Source organism: Anomaloglossus baeobatrachus, chromosome 1 (assembly GCF_048569485.1).
Source record: "Anomaloglossus baeobatrachus isolate aAnoBae1 chromosome 1, aAnoBae1.hap1, whole genome shotgun sequence".
Classification (NCBI taxonomy): domain Eukaryota; kingdom Metazoa; phylum Chordata; class Amphibia; order Anura; family Aromobatidae; genus Anomaloglossus; species Anomaloglossus baeobatrachus.
The window spans coordinates 956,014,101-956,037,106 of NC_134353.1; the positions used below are offsets into that span (position 1 = coordinate 956,014,101).

Sequence of the window (23,006 nt, forward strand, 5' to 3'; positions counted from 1 at the left end):
GTCCCAGCATTCCCAGCAGTGTCACCTCTCCAGTCAGCAGCTCAAGCATCTTGTGGGTGAGTTCCAGGATCTTCAGGTCATTGATGTCCTCATATATCCGGGGGTGAGGTGGAGGCCCCGGGATTGGGCTCAGGGTTCCTCCCCGTCCTTCACACACAGGGACCTGACAGCGATCACTGGAGGTCTTCACTACTGTGTAATCCTGAGTGTGGAGACATTAATAATATCACTACAGACATTTCAGAGTCCATCACCTCCCCGGTCATATCCTCTGTTATTCCCATAGATAATGATGTAATGTGATGACATCAGAGCCTCTCACCTCCCCGGTCATATCCTCTGTTATTCCCAAAGAGAATGATGTAATGTGATGACATCAGAACCTCTCACCTCCCCGGTCATATCCTCTGTTATTCCCATAGATAATGATGTAATGTGATGACATCACAGCCTCTCACCTCCCCGGTCATATCCTCTGTTATCCCCATAGATAATGATGTAATGTGATGACATCACAGCCTCTCACCTCCCCGGTCATAGCCTCTGTTATTCCCATAGATAATGATGTAATGTGATAACATCAGAGCCTCTCACCTCCCCGGTCATATCCTCTGTTATCCCCATAGATAATGATGTAATGTGGTGACATCAGAGCCTCTCACCTCCCCGGTCATATCCTCTGTTATCCCCATAGATCATGATGTAATGTGGTGACATCAGAGCCTCTCACCTCCCCGGTCATATCCTCTGTTATCCCCATAGATAATGATGTAATGTGATGACATCAGAGCCTCTCACCTCCCCGGTCATATCCTCTGTTATTCCCATAGATAATGATGTAATGTGATGACATCAGAGCCTCTCACCTCCCCGGTCATATCCTCTGTTATTCCCATAGATAATGATGTAATGTGATGACATCAGAACCTCTCACCTCCCCGGTCATATCCTCTGTTATCCCCATAGATAATGATGTAATGTGATGACATAAGGGCCTCTCACCTCCCCGGTCATACCCTCTGTTATCCCCATAGATAATGATGTAATGTGATGACATAAGGGCCTCTCACCTCCCCGGTCATACCCTCTGTTATTCCCATAGATAATGATGTAATGTGATGACGTCAGAACCTCTCACCTCCCCGGTCATATCCTCTGTTATTCCCATAGATAATGATGTAATGTGATGACATCAGAACCTCTCACCTCCCCGGTCATATCCTCTGTTATCCCCATAGATAATGATGTAATGTGATGACATAAGGGCCTCTCACCTCCCCGGTCATACCCTCTGTTATCCCCATAGATAATGATGTAATGTGATGACATAAGGGCCTCTCACCTCCCCGGTCATATCCTCTGTTATTCCCATAGATAATGATGTAATGTGATGACATCACAGCCTCTCACCTCCCCGGTCATATCCTCTGTTATTCCCATAGATAATGATGTAATGTGATGACGTCAGAACCTCTCACCTCCCCGGTCATATCCTCTGTTATCCCCATAGATAATGATGTAATGTGATGACATCAGAATCTCTCACCTCCCAGGTCATACCCTCTGTTATGCCCATAGATAATGATGTAATGTGATGACATCAGAGCCTCTCACCTCCCCGGTCATATCCTCTGTTATCCCCATAGATAATGATGTAATGTGATGACATCAGAGCCTCTCACCTCCCCGGTCATATCCTCTGTTATTCCCATAGATAATGATGTAATGTGATGACATCAGAGCCTCTCACCTCCCCGGTCATATCCTCTGTTATTCCCAAAGAGAATGATGTAATGTGATGACATCAGAGCCTCTCACCTCCCCGGTCATATCCTCTGTTATTCCATAGATAATGATGTAATGTGATGACATCAGAGCCTCTCACCTCCCCGGTCATATCCTCTGTTATTCCCATAGATAATGATGTAATGTGATGACATCAGAGCCTCTCACCTCCCCGGTCATATCCTCTGTTATCCCCATAGATAATGATGTAATGTGATGACATCAGAGCCTCTCACCTCCCCGGTCATATCGTCTGTTATCCCCATAGATAATGATGTAATGTGATGACATCAGAACCTCTCACCTCTCCAGTCATATCGTCTGTTATTCCCAAAGAGAATGATGTAATGTGATGACATCAGAACCTCTCACCTCCCCGGTCATATGCTCTGTTATCCCCATAGATAATGATGTAATGTGATGACATCAGAGCCTCTCACCTCCCCGGTCATATCCTCTGTTATCCCCATAGATAATGATGTAATGTGATGACATCAGAGCCTCTCACCTCCCCGGTCATATCCTCTGTTATTCCCATAGATAATGATGTAATGTGATGACATCAGAGCCTCTCACCTCCCCGGTCATATCCTCTGTTATTCCCATAGATAATGATGTAATGTGAGGACATCAGAATCTCTCACCTCCCAGGTCATATCCTCTGTTATTCCCATAGATAATGATGTGATGACATCAGAACCTCTCACCTCCCCGGTCATATCCTCTGTTATCCCCATAGATAATGATGTGATGTGATGACATCAGAACCTCTCACCTCCCCGGTCATATCCTCTGTTATCCCCATAGATAATGATGTAATGTGATGACATCAGAGCCTCTCACCTCCCCGGTCATATCCTCTGTTATTCCCATAGATAATGATGTAATGTGATGACATCAGAGCCTCTCACCTCCCCGGTCATATCCTCTGTTATTCCCATAGATAATGATGTAATGTGATGACATCAGAACCTCTCACCTCCCCGGTCATATCCTCTGTTATTCCCATAGATAATGATGTAATGTGATGACATCAGAGCCTCTCACCTCCCCGGTCATATCCTGTTATTCCCATAGATAATGATGTAATGTGATGACATCAGAGCCTCTCACCTCCCCGGTCATATCCTCTGTTATTCCCATAGATAATGATGTAATGTGATGACATCAGAACCTCTCACCTCCCCGGTCATATCCTCTGTTATTCCCATAGATAATGATGTAATGTGATGACATCAGAACCTCTCACCTCCCCGGTCATATCCTCTGTTATTCCCATAGATAATGATGTAATGTGATGACATCAGAGCCTCTCACCTCCCCGGTCATATCCTCTGTTATTCCCATAGATAATGATGTAATGTGATGACATCAGAACCTCTCACCTCCCCGGTCATATCCTCTGTTATTCCCATAGATAATGATGTAATGTGATGACATCAGAGCCTCTCACCTCCCCGGTCATATCCTCTGTTATTCCCAAAGAGAATGATGTAATGTGATGACATCAGAACCTCTCACCTCCCCGGTCATATCCTCTGTTATTCCCAAAGAGAATGATGTAATGTGATGACATCAGAGCCTCTCACCTCCCCGGTCATATCCTCTGTTATCCCCATAGATAATGATGTAATGTGATGACATAAGGGCCTCTCACCTCCCCGGTCATATCCTCTGTTATTCCATAGATAATGATGTAATGTGATGACATCAGAGCCTCTCACCTCCCCGGTCATATCCTCTGTTATTCCCATAGATAATGATGTAATGTGATGACATCAGAGCCTCTCACCTCCCCGGTCATATCCTCTGTTATTCCATAGATAATGATGTAATGTGATGACATCAGAGCCTCTCACCTCCCCGGTCATATCCTCTGTTATTCCCATAGATAATGATGTAATGTGATGACATCAGAGCCTCTCACCTCCCCGGTCATATCCTCTGTTATTCCCATAGATAATGATGTAATGTGATGACATCAGAGCCTCTCACCTCCCCGGTCATATCCTCTGTTATTCCCATAGATAATGATGTAATGTGATGACATCAGAGCCTCTCACCTCCCCGGTCATATCCTCTGTTATTCCCATAGATAATGATGTAATGTGAGGACATCAGAATCTCTCACCTCCAAGGTCATATCCTCTGTTATTCCCATAGATAATGATGTGATGACATCAGAACCTCTCACCTCCCCGGTCATATCCTCTGTTATTCCCATAGATAATGATGTGATGTGATGACATCAGAACCTTTCACCTCCCCGGTCATATCCTCTGTTATCCCCATAGATAATGATGTAATGTGATGACATCAGAGCCTCTCACCTCCCCGGTCATATCCTCTGTTATTCCCATAGATAATGATGTAATGTGATGACGTCACAGCCTCTCACCTCCCCGGTCATATCCTCTGTTATTCCCATAGATAATGATGTAATGTGATGACATCAGAGCCTCTCACCTCCCCGGTCATATCCTCTGTTATTCCCATAGATAATGATGTAATGTGATGACATCAGAGCCTCTCACCTCCCCGGTCATATCCTCTGTTATTCCCATAGATAATGATGTAATGTGATGACATCAGAGCCTCTCACCTCCCCGGTCATATCCTCTGTTATTCCCATAGATAATGATGTAATGTGAGGACATCAGAATCTCTCACCTCCAAGGTCATATCCTCTGTTATTCCCATAGATAATGATGTGATGACATCAGAACCTCTCACCTCCCCGGTCATATCCTCTGTTATTCCCATAGATAATGATGTGATGTGATGACATCAGAACCTTTCACCTCCCCGGTCATATCCTCTGTTATCCCCATAGATAATGATGTAATGTGATGACATCAGAGCCTCTCACCTCCCCGGTCATATCCTCTGTTATTCCCATAGATAATGATGTAATGTGGTGACGTCACAGCCTCTCACCTCTCCAGTAAGATGGAAGATTATCTCCAGACTCAGGCTGAATATCTTCTCCATAATTTTGCCTTCGTCTTTATTCATCATTTATGGGTCAATCAAGAAAAATAAAAATAAAACAGAATTTTTTTTATTGTAATGAGGATGAAATGATGTTAACAAAAAATCAACTAAAAACACAAAATATGTGAAGATAATAAGGAGAAATCATTGGAGGTAATAAACTGTAGATTTCTTCCGTCCTCTTTCGGCGCCGACTGAACCTGATCTGAGGAGACTCCAACACTTTTTCAATGATCCCAAAATTGTCCGGTATTAAAGGAGTTAATCATAGATCGTGTTTCCCTATCCTCCATGTGTAGTGTGGGGTCTGTCGCTCTCTCTCCCTCATGTGTAGTGCGGGGTCTGTCGCTCTCTCTCCCCCATGTGTAGTGCGGGGTCTGTCGCTCTCTCTCCCTCATGTGTAGTGCGGGGTCTGTCGCTTTCTCTCTCCCTCATGTGTAGTGCGGGGTCTGTCGCTTTCTCTCTCCCTCATGTGTAGTGCGGGGTCTGTCGCTTTCTCTCTCCCTCATGTGTAGTGCGGGGTCTGTCGCTCTCTCTCCCCCTCATGTGTAGTGCGGGGTCTGTCGCTTTCTCTCTCCCTCATGTGTAGTGCGGGGTCTGTCGCTCTCTCTCTCCCCCCATGTGTAGTGCGGGGTCTGTCGCTTTCTCTCTCCCTCATGTGTAGTGCGGGGTCTGTCGCTTTCTCTCTCCCTCATGTGTAGTGCGGGGTCTGTCGCTCTCTCTCTCCCCCCATGTGTAGTGCGGGGTCTGTCGCTCTCTCTCCCCCCATGTGTAGTGCGGGGTCTGTCGCTTTCTCTCTCCCTCATGTGTAGTGCGGGGTCTGTCGCTCTCTCTCCCTCATATGTAGTGCGGGGTCTGTGGCTCTCTCTCCCCCATGTGTAGTGCGGGGTCTGTGGCTCTCTCTCCCCCATGTGTAGTGCGGGGTCTGTGGCTCTCTCTCCCCCATGTGTAGTGCGGGGTCTGTGGCTCTCTCTCTCCCTCATGTGTAGTGCGGGGTCTGTCGCTCTCTCTCTCCCTCATGTGTAGTGCGGGGTCTGTCGCTCTCTCTCTCCCTCATGTGTAGTGCGGGGTCTGTCGCTCTCTCTCTCCCTCATGTGTAGTGCGGGGTCTGTCGCTCTCTCTCTCCCTCATGTGTAGTGCGGGGTCTGTCGCTCTCTCTCCCTCATGTGTAGTGTGGGGTCTGTCGCTCTCTCTCCCTCATGTGTAGTGCGGGGTCTGTCGCTCTCTCCCCTCATGTGTAGTGCGGGGTCTGTCGCTCTCTCCCCTCATGTGTAGTGTGGGGTCTGTCGCTCTCTCTCTCCCCCATGTGTAGTGCGGGGTCTGTCGCTCTCTCTCTCCCTCATGTGTAGTGCGGGGTCTGTCGCTCTCTCTCTCCCTCATGTGTAGTGCGGGGTCTGTCGCTCTCTCTCTCCCTCATGTGTAGTGCGGGGTCTGTCGCTCTCTCTCTCCCTCATGTGTAGTGCGGGGTCTGTCGCTCTCTCTCTCCCTCATGTGTAGTGCGGGGTCTGTCGCTCTCTCTCTCCCCCATGTGTAGTGTGGGGTCTGTCGCTCTCTCTCCCTCATGTGTAGTGCGGGGTCTGTCGCTCTCTCCCCTCATGTGTAGTGCGGGGTCTGTCGCTCTCTCTCCCTCATGTGTAGTGCGGGGTCTGTCGCTCTCTCCCTCATGTGTAGTGCGGGGTCTGTCGCTCTCTCCCTCATGTGTAGTGCGGGGTCTGTCGCTCTCTCTCCCTCATGTGTAGTGCGGGGTCTGTCGCCCTCTCCCCCCATGTGTAGTGCTGGGTCTGTCGCTCTCTCTCCCTCATGTGTAGTGCGGGGTCTGTCGCTCTCTCTCCCTCATGTGTAGTGCGGGGTCTGTCGCTCTCTCTCCCTCATGTGTAGTGCGGGGTCTGTCGCTCTCTCTCTCCCCCATGTGTAGTGCGGGGTCTGTCGCTCTCTCTCCCCCATGTGTAGTGCGGGGTCTGTCGCTCTCTCTCTCCCCCATGTGTAGTGCGGGGTCTGTCGCTCTCTCTCTTCCCCATGTGTAGTGCAGGGTCTGTCGCTCTCTCTCCCCCATGTGTAGTGCGGGGTCTGTCGCTCTCTCTCCCCCATGTGTAGTGCGGGGTCTGTCGCTCTCTCTCCCCCATGTGTAGTGCGGGGTCTGTCGCTCTCTCTCTTCCCTCATGTGTAGTGCGGGGTCTGTCGCTCTCTCTCCCCCATGTGTAGTGCGGGGTCTGTCGCTCTCTCTCCCTCATGTGTAGTGCGGGGTCTGTCGCTCTCTCTCCCCCATGTGTAGTGCGGGGTCTGTCGCTCTCTCTCTCCCCCATGTGTAGTGCGGGGTCTGTCGCTCTCTCTCTCCCCCATGTATAGTGCGGGGTCTGTCGCTCTCTCCCTCATGTGTAGTGCGGGGTCTGTCGCTCTCTCTCTCCCCCATGTGTAGTGCGGGGTCTGTCGCTCTCTCTCCCTCATGTGTAATGCGGGGTCTGTCGCTCTCTCTCCCTCATGTGTAATGCGGGGTCTGTCGCTCTCCCTCATGTGTAGTGCGGGGTCTGTCGCTCTCTCCCTCATGTGTAGTGCGGGGTCTGTCGCTCTCTCTCCCCCATGTGTAGTGCGGGGTCTGTCTTTCTCTCTCCCCCATGTGTAGTGCGGGGTCTGTCGCTCTCTCTCCCTCATGTGTAGTGCGGGGTCTGTCGCTCTCTCCCCTCATGTGTAGTGCGGGGTCTGTCGCTCTCTCTCCCTCATGTGTAGTGCGGGGTCTGTCGCTCTCTCCCTCATGTGTAGTGCGGGGTCTGTCGCTCTCTCTCCCTCATGTGTAGTGCGGGGTCTGTCGCCCTCTCCCCCCATGTGTAGTGCGGGGTCTGTCGCTCTCTCTCCCTCATGTGTAGTGCGGGGTCTGTCGCTCTCTCTCCCTCATGTGTAGTGCGGGGTCTGTCGCTCTCTCTCCCTCATGTGTAGTGCGGGGTCTGTCGCTCTCTCTCTCCCCCATGTGTAGTGCGGGGTCTGTCGCTCTCTCTCCCCCATGTGTAGTGCGGGGTCTGTCGCTCTCTCTCTCCCCCATGTGTAGTGCGGGGTCTGTCGCTCTCTCTCTTCCCCATGTGTAGTGCAGGGTCTGTCGCTCTCTCTCCCCCATGTGTAGTGCGGGGTCTGTCGCTCTCTCTCCCCCATGTGTAGTGCGGGGTCTGTCGCTCTCTCTCCCCCATGTGTAGTGCGGGGTCTGTCGCTCTCTCTCTTCCCTCATGTGTAGTGCGGGGTCTGTCGCTCTCTCTCCCCCATGTGTAGTGCGGGGTCTGTCGCTCTCTCTCCCTCATGTGTAGTGCGGGGTCTGTCGCTCTCTCTCCCCCATGTGTAGTGCGGGGTCTGTCGCTCTCTCTCTCCCCCATGTGTAGTGCGGGGTCTGTCGCTCTCTCTCTCCCCCATGTATAGTGCGGGGTCTGTCGCTCTCTCCCTCATGTGTAGTGCGGGGTCTGTCGCTCTCTCTCTCCCCCATGTGTAGTGCGGGGTCTGTCGCTCTCTCTCCCTCATGTGTAATGCGGGGTCTGTCGCTCTCTCTCCCTCATGTGTAATGCGGGGTCTGTCGCTCTCCCTCATGTGTAGTGCGGGGTCTGTCGCTCTCTCCCTCATGTGTAGTGCGGGGTCTGTCGCTCTCTCTCCCCCATGTGTAGTGCGGGGTCTGTCTTTCTCTCTCCCCCATGTGTAGTGCGGGGTCTGTCGCTCTCTTCCCTCATGTGTAGTGCGGGGTCTGTCACTCTCTCCCTCATGTGTAGTGCGGGGTCTGTCACTCTCTCCCCCATGTGTAGTGCGGGGTCTGTCGCTCTCTCTCATGTGTAGTGCGGGGTCTGTCGCTCTCTCCCTCATGTGTAGTGCGGGGTCTGTCGCTCTCTCCCTCATGTGTAGTGCGGGGTCTGTCGCTCTCTTCCCTCATGTGTAGTGCGGGGTCTGTCACTCTCTCCCTCATGTGTAGTGCGGGGTCTGTCACTCTCTCCCCCATGTGTAGTGCGGGGTCTGTCGCTCTCTCTCATGTGTAGTGCGGGGTCTGTCGCTCTCTCCCTCATGTGTAGTGCGGGGTCTGTCGCGCTCTCCCCCATGTGTAGTGCGGGGTCTGTCGTTGCACCCTCCATAGTGGGTCTTTATAGTGGAGAGTATCGTAGTGAGGAGAAGATGCTGAATACCATGAAACTGGTGACAATGAGGAAATAACGTTTTGTTATGAAATCCCCGGGGTCCGATTCCTGCACAAAAGCTTCCGAATACGAGGAAAACAGACGCAGACTCAGAGAAGGTCACACACACTCCGGGACCCCTCAGTGATGACCCCCCACAGGTCACACACACTCCAGGACCCCTCAGTGATGACCCCCCACAGGTCACACACACTCCGGGACCCCTCAGTGATGACCCCCCACAGGTCACACACACTCCGGGACCCCTCAGTGATGACCCCCCACAGGTCACACACACTCCAGGACCCCTCAGTGATGGCCCCCCACAGGTCACACACACTCCGGGACCCCTCAGTGATGACCCCCCACAGGTCACACACACTCCGGGACCCCTCAGTGATGGCCCCCCACAGGTCACACACACTCCAGGACCCCTCAGTGATGGCCCCCCACAGGTCACACACACTCCGGGACCCCTCAGTGATGGCCCCCCACAGGTCACACACACTCCAGGACCCCTCAGTGATGGCCGCGCTCCCCCCACAGGTCACACACACTCCGGGACCCCTCAGTGATGGCCCCCACAGGTCACACACACTCCGGGACCCCTCAGTGATGGCCGCGCTCCCCCCACAGGTCACACACACTCCGGGACCCCTCAGTGATGGCCCCCCACAGGTCACACAGACTCCGGGACCCCTCAGTGATGGCCCCCCCACAGGTCACACACACTCCGGGACCCCTCAGTGATGGCCCCCCACAGGTCACACACACTCCGGGACCCCTCAGTGATGACCCCCCACAGGTCACACAGACTCCGGGACCCCTCAGTGATGACCCCCCACAGGTCACACACACTCCGGGACCCCTCAGTGATGACCCCCCACAGGTCACACACACTCCGGGACCCCTCAGTGATGGCCCCCCCACAGGTCACACACACTCCGGGACCCCTCAGTGATGGCCCCCCACAGGTCACACACACTCCGGGACCCCTCAGTGATGACCCCCCACAGGTCACACACACTCCGGGACCCCTCAGTGATGTCCCCCCCCCACAGGTCACACACACTCCGGGACCCCTCAGTGATGACCCCCCACAGGTCACACACACTCCGGGACCCCTCAGTGATGTCCCCCCCCCACAGGTCACACACACTCCGGGACCCCTCAGTGATGGCCCCCCACAGGTCACACACACTCCGGGACCCCTCAGTGATGACCCCCCACAGGTCACACACACTCCGGGACCCCTCAGTGATGTCCCCCCCCCACAGGTCACACACACTCCGGGACCCCTCAGTGATGGCCCCCCACAGGTCACACACACTCCGGGACCCCTCAGTGATGACCCCCCACAGGTCACACACACTCCGGGACCCCTCAGTGATGTCCCCCCCCCACAGGTCACACACACTCCGGGACCCCTCAGTGATGGCCCCCCACAGGTCACACACACTCCGGGACCCCTCAGTGATGGCCGCGCTCCCCCCACAGGTCACAGAGGAGTCCCCGTCTGTACAGCCCGCGCTGCCCCTGCACAGAGGAGCCGGGGACACTCACAGCTGCAGCAATGAGGCCGCTTCTTCTGCTGGGATGTAGCGGAGGGGATGTGCGGGGTTTCCCGGGGCAGGCAGCGGGGGCCGCGTCCTGTGCTGAGGGCTCTCTGGCTCCGGAGAAATCCCAGTGGTGGGAGGAGCTCGGGCTGTTTCCTCCGCCCACTATCATCCTGCGGCCCGCCCACTATCATCCTGCGGCCCCGCCCAGTATAATCCTGCGGCCCCGCCCAGTATAATCCTGCGGCCCCGCCCACTATAGTCCTGCGGCCCCGCCCACTATAGTCCTGCGGCCCCGCCCCCGCTTCTATTATACACAACTCCAGGCCCCGGAGACTGAGGAGAGAATGTTACTTCCTGGTATCAGCAATGGAGGCCCCGCCCTTTCTAGTCACATGGGCGTGACGTCACCAGAGGTCCCTCGAGCCACTGGGATTGAGCCGTTACCCTGGTTCCTCCGCACTGTGTGTGTTTCTTTCTATTTCCGGTTCTCTCTGTCACGGTCCTGCTGTCTGTACCGGCCCCGTGTTCTGCCTCCTGCTGTCTGGGCTCCGGTACCGGCCCCGTGTTCTGCCTCCTGCTGTCTGGGCTCCGGTACCGGCCCCGTGTCCTGCCTCCTGCTGTCTGGGCTCCGGTACCGGCCCCGTGTTCTGCCTCCTGCTGTCTGTGCTCCGGTACCGGCCCCGTGTTCTGCCTCCTGCTGTCTGGGCTCCGGTACCGGCCCCGTGTTCTGCCTCCTGCTGTCTGGGCTCCGGTACCGGCCCCGTGTTCTGCCTCCTGCTGTCTGGGCTCCGGTACCGGCCCCGTGTTCTGCCTCCTGCTGTCTGGGCTCCGGTACCGGCCCCGTGTTCTGCCTCCTGCTGTCTGTGCTCCGGTACCGGCCCCGTGTTCTGCCTCCTGCTGTCTGGGCTCCGGTACCGGCCCCGTGTTCTGCCTCCCGCTGTCTGGGCTCCGGTACCGGCCCCGTGTTCTGCCTCCCGCTGTCTGGGCTCCGGTACCGGCCCCGTGTTCTGCCTCCTGCTGTCTGTGCTCCGGTACCGGCCCCGTGTTCTGCCTCCCGCTGTCTGGGCTCCGGTACCGGCCCCGTGTTCTGCCTCCTGCTGTCTGGGCTCCGGCCCCGTGTTCTGCCTCCTGCTGTCTGTGCTCCGGTACCGGCCCCGTGTTCTGCCTCCTGCTGTCTGTGCTCCGGTCCCGGCCCCGTGTTCTGCCTCCTGCTGTTTGGGCTCCGGTACCGGCCCCGTGTTCTGCCTCCTGCTGTCTGGGCTCCGGTACCGGCCCCGTGTTCTGCCTCCTGCTGTCTGTGCTCCGGTACCGGCCCCGTGTTCTGCCTCCTGCTGTCTGGGCTCCGGTACCGGCCCCGTGTTCTGCCTCCTGCTGTCTGGGCTCCGGTACCGGCCCCGTGTTCTGCCTCCTGCTGTCTGTGCTCCGGTACCGGCCCCGTGTTCTGCCTCCTGCTGTCTGGGCTCCGGCCCCGTGTTCTGCCTCCTGCTGTCTGGGCTCCGGTACCGGCCCCGTGTTCTGCCTCCTGCTGTCTGGGCTCCGGTACCGGCCCCGTGTTCTGCCTCCTGCTGTCTGGGCTCCGGTACCGGCCCCGTGTTCTGCCTCCTGCTGTCTGTGCTCCGGTACCGGCCCCGTGTTCTGCCTCCCGCTGTCTGGGCTCCGGTACCGGCCCCGTGTTCTGCCTCCTGCTGTCTGGGCTCCGGCCCCGTGTTCTGCCTCCTGCTGTCTGGGCTCCGGTACCGGCCCCGTGTTCTGCCTCCTGCTGTCTGGGCTCCGGTACCGGCCCCGTGTTCTGCCTCCTGCTGTCTGTGCTCCGGTACCGGCCCCGTGTTCTGCCTCCTGCTGTCTGGGCTCCGGCCCCGTGTTCTGCCTCCTGCTGTCTGGGCTCCGGTACCGGCCCCGTGTTCTGCCTCCTGCTGTCTGGGCTCCGGTACCGGCCCCGTGTTCTGCCTCCTGCTGTCTGTGCTCCGGTACCGGCCCCGTGTTCTGCCTCCTGCTGTCTGTGCTCCGGTACCGGCCCCGTGTTCTGCCTCCCGCTGTCTGGGCTCCGGTACCGGCCCCGTGTTCTGCCTCCTGCTGTCTGTGCTCTGGTACCGGCCCCGTGTTCTGCCTCCTGCTGTCTGGGCTCCGGTACCGGCCCCGTGTTCTGCCTCCCGCTGTCTGTGCTCCGGTACCGGCCCCGTGTTCTGCCTCCTGCTGTCTGGGCTCCGGTACCGGCCCCGTGTTCTGCCTCCTGCTGTGTGGGCTCCGGTACCGGCCCCGTGTTCTGCCCCCCTGCTGTCTGGGCTCCGGTACCGGCCCCGTGTTCTGCCTCCCGCTGTCTGGGCTCCGGTACCGGCCCCGTGTTCTGCCTCCTGCTGTCTGGGCTCCGGTACCGGCCCCGTGTTCTGCCTCCCGCTGTCTGTGCTCCGGTACCGGCCCCGTGTTCTGCCTCCTGCTGTCTGGGCTCCGGTACCGGCCCCGTGTTCTGCCTCCTGCTGTCTGGGCTCCGGTACCGGCCCCGTGTTCTGCCTCCTGCTGTCTGGGCTCCGGTACCGGCCCCGTGTTCTGCCTCCTGCTGTCGGTACCGGCCCCGTGTTCTGCCTCCCGCTGTCGGTGCTCCGGTACCGGCCCCGTGTTCTGCCTTGTGCTGTCGGTACCGGCCCCGTGTTCTGCCTCCTGCTGTCGGTACCGGCGCCATGTTCTGCCTCTACTGATCCACAATCCCAGACTCCCCGTCCTGTCAGACTTCACCTCAGGCAGCTGGTCTTCTCCTCACAACATCCCGCCGAAGGCTAGGTTCACATTTCGTTGTTTTGCATCAGTCACATGTGTTGTTTGACGCATGTGACTGATGTGTTATACAACGGATGACAAAGAACAGAATTCTTTGTCGGACTCCGTTGTGTGCGGGGGACGGAGTGCGGGGTGGGTGGAGCCGAGCGGGGGCTATGGCACTGAGGACGTCAGTGCAGCGGGGACTGCAGGGCCGGGGACAGGTGAGTGTGTGAGTACATGTGGAGTGCGGGAGGGGGCGGAGCCGAGCGGGGAAGTGTCGGGTTCCCTGCACATCCAGGGAATATATCCAGGGTAAATATCGGGTATAAGCAAAGCACTTTGCTTGGTTACCCGATATTTATCTTGGTTACCAGCATACACCGCTTAGCGCTGGCTCCCTGCACTCGTAACCAGTGTAAATATCGGGTAACTAACCAAAGCGCATTGCTTAGTAACCCGATGTGTACCCTGGTTACGTGTGCAGGGAGCCAGAGAGAGCATTCTCAGCGAAATCCTACGGATCGTGCTGCTCAAAAAACGTTACATGCTGCGTTCCTTCCGCTTCGTTCCACGACTGATCAGTCGGGCGGAGGGTGCAACGTAGCATCATCATCAGTCACAATCTGCCGCTCATACAAGTCTATGGGAACAACGGAATCTGCCAAACGGATTCCGTTGTTTACCAGAGCAGCGGATTGTGACTGATACAATTTTAACGGAAGTGTGACCCTAGCCGAAACCACCACACACAGACTGCGGGGGGAGGACGAGTCCAAGAGCCACAGATCAGAGGGGGATTGGCTGCTAAACCACACTGTGGTGCACAAAGTCGGTAACCCCCGTCACACTAGTGATGTGTCGGTCGCAAACGATCCGACACAAAGATCCGGCTCCCTGCATAGTTACATATGTGAGCAAGGATGGTTGACCTTAGGGAGACCAACATCCACCACTGCGGAGACACCATCACGTGTTTCTCAACGCAGTGATTCTAGAGCAATGCCCCCTGGGAAATATTCAAAGCAAGAAGGCCTGCGGAGACACCATCACATGTTTCTCAACGCTGGCAGGAAACTAGCCAGGTCTTTCACCGGGAAGGAACAACCACGGGAAGGGCAGTCTCCAGTCAAGGAGACCACCTATGCCAAACATGGTATCCATCCACAGACAGCCGTTTCGGGGTATTTGCCCCTCATCAGTGTGGAGTAGGAATCTGGCTAGTGGGACATTGCCTAGTAAAAGACTATGTGAGCAAGGATGGTCGACCTTAGGGAGATCAACATCCACCACTGCGGAGACACCATCACGTGTTTCTCAACGCAGTGATTCTAGAGCAATGCCCCCTGGGAAATATTCAAAGCAAGAAGGCCTGCGGAGACACCATCACATGTTTCTCAACGCTGGCAGGAAACTAGCCAGGTCTTTCACCGGGAAGGAACAACCACGGGAAGGGCAGTCTCCAGTCAAGGAGACCACCTATGCCAAACATGGTATCCATCCACAGACAGCCGTTTCGGGGTATTTGCCCCTCATCAGTGTGGAGTAGGAATCTGGCTAGTGGGACATTGCCTAGTAAAAGACTATGTGAGCAAGGATGGTTGACCTTAGGGAGATCAACATCCACCACTGCGGAGACACCATCACGTGTTTCTCAACGCAGTGATTCTAGAGCAATGCCCCCTGGGAACTTACTGGGAGACTGCCCTTCCCGTGGTTGTTCCTGCCCTTCTAGACCTCCTCATCACAGACATGCGCAGCTGCCCGTCCTCAGCTAACGTGGACAAGCTGACTTTCATTAACATGAACAAATCGTGGATTATGTGGCGCCCCTGAGCATTCAGTCACCACCCGGTAATGCACCTTACTTAAGGATTAGAAGCACTATTAATCACGGGTACGAAGGAGGTCATTACTGGTAACCACAGAATCACCAATAACACAGTCATCTGCCCATCCCCCTGGGACTGGGTTAGGGTAGGGTCATTTGGATGGTCACCATAGTGAATGGGACCTCCCACCCACTAGGTCAGCAACCCGGGGGGTGGATCTAGACACTGGGGAGTCAGGTCACACACACACACACACCAGACACATAGCTATTGAATTTTTCATGTCAGTATTCACACAGCAGTTTCAGCTATTACATGTATTCCCCTTACATAGTCACTGGTGTGCATACCTTATCTCCCCATAGTGATGTTTTTTTAGGTTTTTGCACCCAGTTCAGACATAGAATGGAGTTCCAAACGTTATTTCTTATTTATGGGTCACAGGAAATGGCCTTTTATTTGTCCACATCTGAGGGACAGAGATCTGGCTGCTGTGTGTAGACGGTGTTGAGTAGGGTGTCCCTGGAAAAATGCAGGTTTGTGAGGAAAGTGCAGTCGGAGACATGATGTTTCCTTCATCCAACGTTGGTGCTATCGATGTCTGAGAGAGCTGTACACATGCACTTGTTTCCCCTTCCAAACCAACTGACGACCTACCAAGCAAACTGCCTGTTGCGGTTACAGTGGTGGAAGTTGTGCGTGGAAAACCAGGTGTGACAGCTGTCCCCACAGTCCTAGAAGATGAAGAGCGCGCGGATGCACTGGAAGGGGCAGGCGGTGGATGGTTCTCTCCGCTAGGCCGCATTGCAGCACGGTGAGCTTCCCACTGGGACATATGATATTTATTCATGTGACGATTCATGGAAGAAGTTGTCAAACTGCTGAGGTTTTGCCCTCTACTAACAGAATCACGACAAATTTTACAGATCACATAATTTGGGCGATCTTTTGATATGTCAAAAAAGGACCAGGCTAGGCAAGGCTTAGAGGGCATGCGACCTGCTGATCCACCCCGACTAGTGCTCAGAGGCAGAGTGGTGGCTGAGGATGCAGTTGTAGACATGCTACCAGTGCTCCGACTCTCTGTCCAGGAAGGCTCAAAGTAACTTCGTTGACGGTTGCATCCTCCTCCACCGCCTCTGTTGACCTCCTCGAGTGCCTGACTGTGGGTTGACAGTAGGTGGGATCTAGAACTTCCTCATCAATTGTTGTGTTTGCACTCCCCTCACCCTCAGACCGAGCCTCTTCTTGCCTTGACCGAATATTTAAGTTGTCATCCCAATCTGGTATCTGCGTCTCATCGTCATCAGTATGTTCCTCATTGTCTATAACAACAGGTGTTACAGTTTGTGAAAAAGGGTCAACATTATGCTCAGAAACTTGGTCCTCACGGCCTGAATCAGAGTCACAAAGGTTCTGGGCATCACTGCAGACCATTTCCTGGTCTGTACTCACTGTAGCTTGGGAGCAGACTTCTGATTCCCAGGCTATAGTGTGACTGAACAACTCTGCAGACTCAGCCATCTCAGTTCCACCATACTGTGCAGGGTGGATGGAGACTTCAGAGCTGGGAGAAAGCAAGTGTGATTGGGCTGACAACTCAGAGGACTGGTGTTTTTTGGATGCGGTAGTTGAGGTGGCGGAGAGGGCACTTGTTGGACCACTTGAGATCCATTCAAGCATTTTCCTTTTTTGGCCATCATCTACCTTTGTTCCAGTTGTTCGTGTCCGTAAAAAAGGGAGCACATCGGATTGTCCACGGTAAGTAGTAGATGACTCGCCCACCCCAGGGCTATGGGACACCCGGTGCCGGGCCGGACTAGTCCGGGGGTAGTCAGTGGTGGCGGGGCCCGACTCCGTGGCCCTGGTGGGTGTCAGTTAAATATGGCTGGTGACTTGGGGTTTGTGTTCGTGACGCTACCTGTGGTATGCGGCTATTAAGCCGCCGCTGCTGTGTGAGGCCTCCAGGGTGATGATATGGCAGCAATGGTGGTACTGCTCCCCACAGGTGGAGTGGTGCCCCAGGGACACTGTTAGTGCTCGTAAGAGTCTATGGTGTTGTGTGGAAAACATGGTGCAGGGCCGACAGGCATGAAAGAAACAGGCACAAACAACAGTCTCTTTACCTTCTCCTCTTTTACTCCACAAACGGTTAGTCCTGGGAGATCGTTATGGTAGAGGGCTCCGGCCGGCCTGGAAGTAACTGAGCTGTCGTTTTGGCCAGATGAGTATGAGGCCTACTTCTGTTATTTTCCCTTGCTTTGATAGAACCCTGCTCTCTGGATTTCGCAATGGCCCTCTTGCTGCTGGGACCGGTGGTATGTCCCTTTCCCTCTGTGGTAGGCTACACAGGCCCTCTCTGGTGCTTCTCTGCTGGAGTCCACACCGGGCCCTGATGATGCAGCTGTACCTTCGGGTTGTTTATGGGCCAGGTGCTTGCAGCTCTCCTGCCCTTCGGATTCGGCTACCAGGGAGTATTTTAGGCCCTGGTGGCCACAGACTCCGATGTCCGAGTCTCTTCTTTGCCTCTCTGTTCCTCCTGCCTCACTGGGCCAAGCTGCTCCAGCTCTAGGCCCCAGTTCCACAGGACAGCACTACTCTGCGTCTGCTTCCTATCACTTCTCTCTACAGACTGAACACTAACTCCTCCCTCAGGCCAGACTTAAGGAATGCTCCCTGGAACTCCAGGTTCAGAGCTCCCCCTGCTGGTCTGAGGGAGAACTGCGTTGGATGTTAAACTTACTGGCCAATAGACCTCCCAATTACCTCCAGGCTCAGCATCAACCCTTTGGAGGGGCAATGCTGTTGTGGCGATCAGGTCCTGGGGCGCCACACTCCCCCTTAGTTAAACTCAGTACTCCCGCACTGAAGAAAACAAAACAAGACAACATGTTACAACCTTAAACAACTATAAGAGTCCAGTGTGGCTCCCTGCCGGGTGTCCATTACACTGCTCCATGGGGGACCCACAAAGAACCCACAGTAACAGAAGTAGCCAATCTCCTTTCACGTTTAGGGCAGACAGAGATATTATGAGAATCGTCTCCACAATAGAAGCACAGTCTATTCTTCCGTCTGAACCCCTGCCGACTAGCATTAGAAAGGACCCTATCACACTCCATAGGCTCCAAAGGCTGTTCCACAGGCACAAAACCAGGAGGTATCTTCCTGCGCTCACGTAACCGCCTATCATTCTGAATGGCCAAGGTCCTATAGGCATCAAGAACAGAAGGGATGGGGAATCCCATCATTACATCCTTCACTGTATCAGCAATACCCTTCCGAAAAAGAGCTGCAAGCGCGTCATCATTCCATTAGTAAGGACCGCCCACTTTCGAAACTTCTGACAAAAAGTTTCTGCAGAATCCAAACCCTGAGTTAAGGACAACAAGGCCTTTTCTGCTTGGTCCACAATATTGGGTTCGTCATATAATAAACCCAAGGCCTGAAAAAAGGAGTTCACATCACTGAGAATCGGATCATCAGACGCTAAAGAGAAGGCCCAGTCTTGAGGGTCACCATGCAGTAAGGAGATGACAATCTTAACCTGCTGTATGGGATTCCCTGAGGACTTAGGGCGCAGGTTAAAAAATAATTTACAATTATTTTTGAAGCTCAAAAATCTCGACCTATCTCCCCAAAAAAATTCATGAACGGGAATCTTAGGCTCTGCAAGGGGAGTCTGTGCAAGATAAGACTCTAGACGACAAACCTTAGCATCAAGATGAGCAACACGCTCACCCAATTCATCCATGCTAGAAAATAAAAATTCTCCGCAGACTTTTTTCCCTTTTTTTTCTTTTTCTTTTTTTTTCTTCTTAAGAGTACCCTTTAAATGTGTTGGCCGGATGTACTGTTATGATCCGGAACCATGGAAGACCACCACAAATCATTGGTAAAAGGTGACAAGAGCATTGGCAACTAATCTGGCTGCCATCCCCTTACTAACCATCACAACTAGAAGTAGCCGAGGGGTGAATTAACATCCTGTGCACCGCGAACCCAGCCGGAGAACTAGCTATCCTAAAGGAAGGAAAGATGAATAACTCTCTGCCTCAGAAAATAGATAAAGAATAGCAAGCCCCCCACATTCAAAGACTGCGGTGATATATGAAAACACAATACACAGATAGATGATAGGATTAGCAAAAGGTGAGGCCCTACTGACTAAATAGGACAGGACAGGAAAGGGACCGATGGTGGCCAGAGAAAAACCCTGCAAAAATCCAACAACCTGATAGTACAAAAAAGCCCTCAGATCGCTAGATCTGAACTCCGTCCTATACCAGGCGCTCTTGTCATACCAATGAACAGAAAGCAGGAACCATTACAAATTCAAGAAGCAACAAACACATGGACTTATAGGAACAATACTCCAAACATAGCTGCAGGGAGCTTTCCAGCTAAGCAACTGAGAGGGAAGATCCCTGCATGTAAATAAACTGAAAACAACCACAGCAAATGACAAACTCAGATAAGAACAAAAAGAACCAAACAAAAATAAAGAGCCAAGCACTTATCTGGGGTAGATGTGGTCTGGAGCAGGATGAAGCAGGCTGGTGAACAAAGAACAACAGATATCCGGCATAGCCTGCTATCAGACCAGGGTTTACATAAGCAGAGAGTTAGCAATGGAAACACCCATTGCTCAACACATCTGGTCTCTGTCCGACCCATTCCTGTCCACAAGAGGGCGCCTCACAGCAGCCAAAGCATAACTGACATTCACAACAGTATGGCCAACCAATGCAGTGACTGGCACAGAGTGGAGGCGTCTGAGTGACGATTAGTCAGATGTCACGTAGTGGCTGGGGATAACAGGGGATGAAGGCTCCTAAACTGGGCCTCATGGTAGAGCGCCCTAGCTGTCTCTGATCTCAGAGATACATCTGATGGTGACGATGTCTGTGCTCCCTTCCTAGCTCTGCTCCTGAGCAGCCCTGATGTAGTACCCCCTCCCTCTCTACCCCAAAGTGGGGCTGGGACAGAGGTATGTAAATGACAACAATTATAGGCAAACAGGGTAAACCAAAACATTATCACACAGCACACTCACACAGAGTAATCAGACAACAAGATATAAGGTGGAAAACTAAAACAGGGAGGAAATAACCAGACGACAGGAGGAATTGCACTGCACACCAAGCAAAAGGCAGTAAATCAACAAACAACAGCACACAGACCGATGTAGCAGAATGCTATAGTCAGCAAAGGAAACAAATTCCTCTATCTTAAAAAGGTGTGGAGTACCTGTGATATGTCTCCCGCAACATTTGATACAAAAAGTAACCAGCAGGCTAGCAGAAATTAACTCCTGCTAGTCTTATCACTATTGAGCACACAGCTGGTTGACACCCGAGCCTGCCTGTGCAACTCCAAATAGAAAGAAGAATTGGCACTTCCTTGTAGGGATATCAAGAGAGATGGGGGTGCTCTTCAGGTTCCAAAGCCGTACAATGTAATTAAACAAGGCACTCCCGAACTTGAAAGTGATGCAAGTTTATTTAATGTGCATGAAAGAAATAACGTTTTCGGTTCACTACGGACCTTCCTCAGTTGCACATTAGTGCAGTGAACTGGAGGCACAGGATGGCGTGAAGAGCGGTATCATAATCTAAGGGCTGTTTCACACATCCAACTTTTCGCAAGATTACCGGATCCGGCAAACTCCAGTACAGTGTGATACAGTACAATGGCAGCGCGACAAGCTCGGGTCACATGCTGTCATGTGACCGGAGCATGTGACACCGAAGTTGCCGCGCTGCCATCACAGGAGCGGCTGGGGGCATATACATCACAGAAGTGACATATACTTTTCTTTTCAATGTTTTGTTTATTAAGTTTTCAACACAGATAACATAATATTTCTCAGTAGAACATATGCATATCTCATCAGGATGTATTTCAGAGAAGAAAACAGTGACAGCATACATAGCTTCAGACCTTGGCCATCGTTAGTTTAGTACTGAAAAATCTCAAGAATGGCCATAGCATGTAATTAGATCAAATATCAACCAAATAATCAATTCAGTAAAACTACACAGAAGACAGAGGGAAAAAGAGGGATGAGTAGGAGAGGATGGGGTACGGGAAGGAGAGATGGGTAGGCTCTGAGAGCATTCAAGTGAGAAGGAAGATGCTTGGCGAGGGAAGGTACGGCTTGTCGTTTATGCACATCACCCGAGTGTTCCTTCTTCTGCTTCAATTATTCAAAGATATTCTGCAGATTTCCTAAAGGCTATCCAAGAGTTCCAAACCTTGTGGAAGGAGTTTAAGTTAAGTTGGGAGAGGGAGGCCAGTTCCTCCGTGCGAAATAAGAGGTCTATTTTGCTAAGTACCTACATTTTAGATGGGATATTGGATGTAAGCCATAGGGTGGGGACCAAAAGTTTACCTGCTGCTACAACAAAGGCCGCCAGCTTTGACAGAGAGTTATTAGCCGGCCAGATCGGAAAGTTGAGTAGGCCCATTTCCAGGGTGAGCTGAACTTTACTGCCCACAAGAGACGAAACAAGCAGTGAGATTTCTCGCCAAAAGGAACTAATTATTGGACAACCCCACCATATGTGAATGTACGTACCCTCCTCCGCACCACATCTCCAGCACAATGAGGAAGAGGATGGATACCATTGGTGCGACTGCACTGGTGTAGTGTACCACCTGATTACCACTTTGTATGAGTTTTCCTGAATTCTGATGCAGCGTGAAGGACCATGTGAGCGCCTATAAATAAGGTTGACCTGTGAGTCAGAAAAGGTAGTGCCCATGTCTTTTTCCCAAATTCCCACAAAGGCCCTCTTCTTGGGTGTACTATCGGAGACCAATAGGTTGTAAATTTGTGAAAGGACCTTTGTGGGAGACTTCAATTGAGAACATAGTGCCTCAAATTTCGTGAGTGGCCTTGGTGGGCTCCTTTCTATTTGCAGGTGGTGAACAAGGTTTTTTATTCTATTATAATGAAGAAAAGTTAAGTTTGCGAATCTAGGGAAAGTACACAATTCGTGGTATGTTAGTAGAGCACCATCTTTACAATTTAAGATTTTATTGATTTTCAAAGGAATACAATATTAGAACATACATCCATGCTGTACCAAATGATGCGAATCAAAAGTCAATGCGACACCAAGCCTTCGCAGGCTTCTTAATATTCTATGGATGGTAGAAATAGTACATGGATAATCATTTAAAACCTTAGATAATAATAGAACAAGAAGAAGAGGTTAAGTCGAGTGATAGTCACAGAATCCAAAGAAGGAGGGGTATTTCAGAGGAAGGAGAGGGGAGATAGAAAGCAGGGTAAGGCGACCGGGACTGATACATTGTCTTTTGAGCTAAGATTTGTCGAAAGGGTGGTGTATGCTGTCTGAAAGAGAAAAAGCCAGAGTGCCCCCAGTCCGGAGATTAAATTAGTTCAAAAATTTTTTAACTGGACAGGAAAGACTCCCACTGGAACCACTTAGTGGCTGTCTCCACTGTCTGCCCTCGTGATTGGGCCATCACCATTTTCCATGCCGTGGATCACATTTACCTCTGTTATCCACTCATCCAACGTCGGGGGGGGGGTAGAGTCTTTCCAGCGCCGTGGGATCACTGTCTTGGCGGCCTGAAGAAGGTGGCCCAAGATAGATTTCTTAAAAACCCTTTCCGATATGTTAAAGATATACAGTAAAACTGCCTCTGGGCGACTGGGCACTATGATCCCTGTGACCTCTTGTATGGCTGCCAGTACTTTGTTCCAAAAGACCGACAGGTTCGGGCAGTGCCACCAGATGTGAGACATGGTGCCTCCCGGGGCTGTGCAACGCCAGCAAGTATCCGGTATTTCGGGGCACCACGCATGAAGGGACGCCGGGACCCTGTACCACCTGGAAAGTATTTTATAGCTGGTTTCTTGCATCCTAGTGGCAACTACGGACCTGTGGGTCAGATGGAAACAACGCTCACATTGA

At 52.8% G+C, this 23,006-nt stretch overlaps 1 protein-coding gene and 1 long non-coding RNA gene across 2 annotated transcripts in view; both read right to left on the minus strand.

Annotated features, from left to right (window-relative positions):
* Window positions 1-23,006, minus strand: part of LOC142257479 (uncharacterized) — a 345,860-nt gene that overhangs the window by 76,104 nt on the left and 246,750 nt on the right. The gene's annotated exons all lie outside the window — the stretch shown is intronic.
* Window positions 45-10,624, minus strand: LOC142302739 (uncharacterized). Its single transcript, XR_012752970.1, has 3 exons — window positions 10,479-10,624; window positions 4,723-4,790; window positions 45-202 (listed from the first exon to the last, which is right to left on the minus strand). It is a non-coding gene; the product is annotated as an uncharacterized LOC142302739 (long non-coding RNA).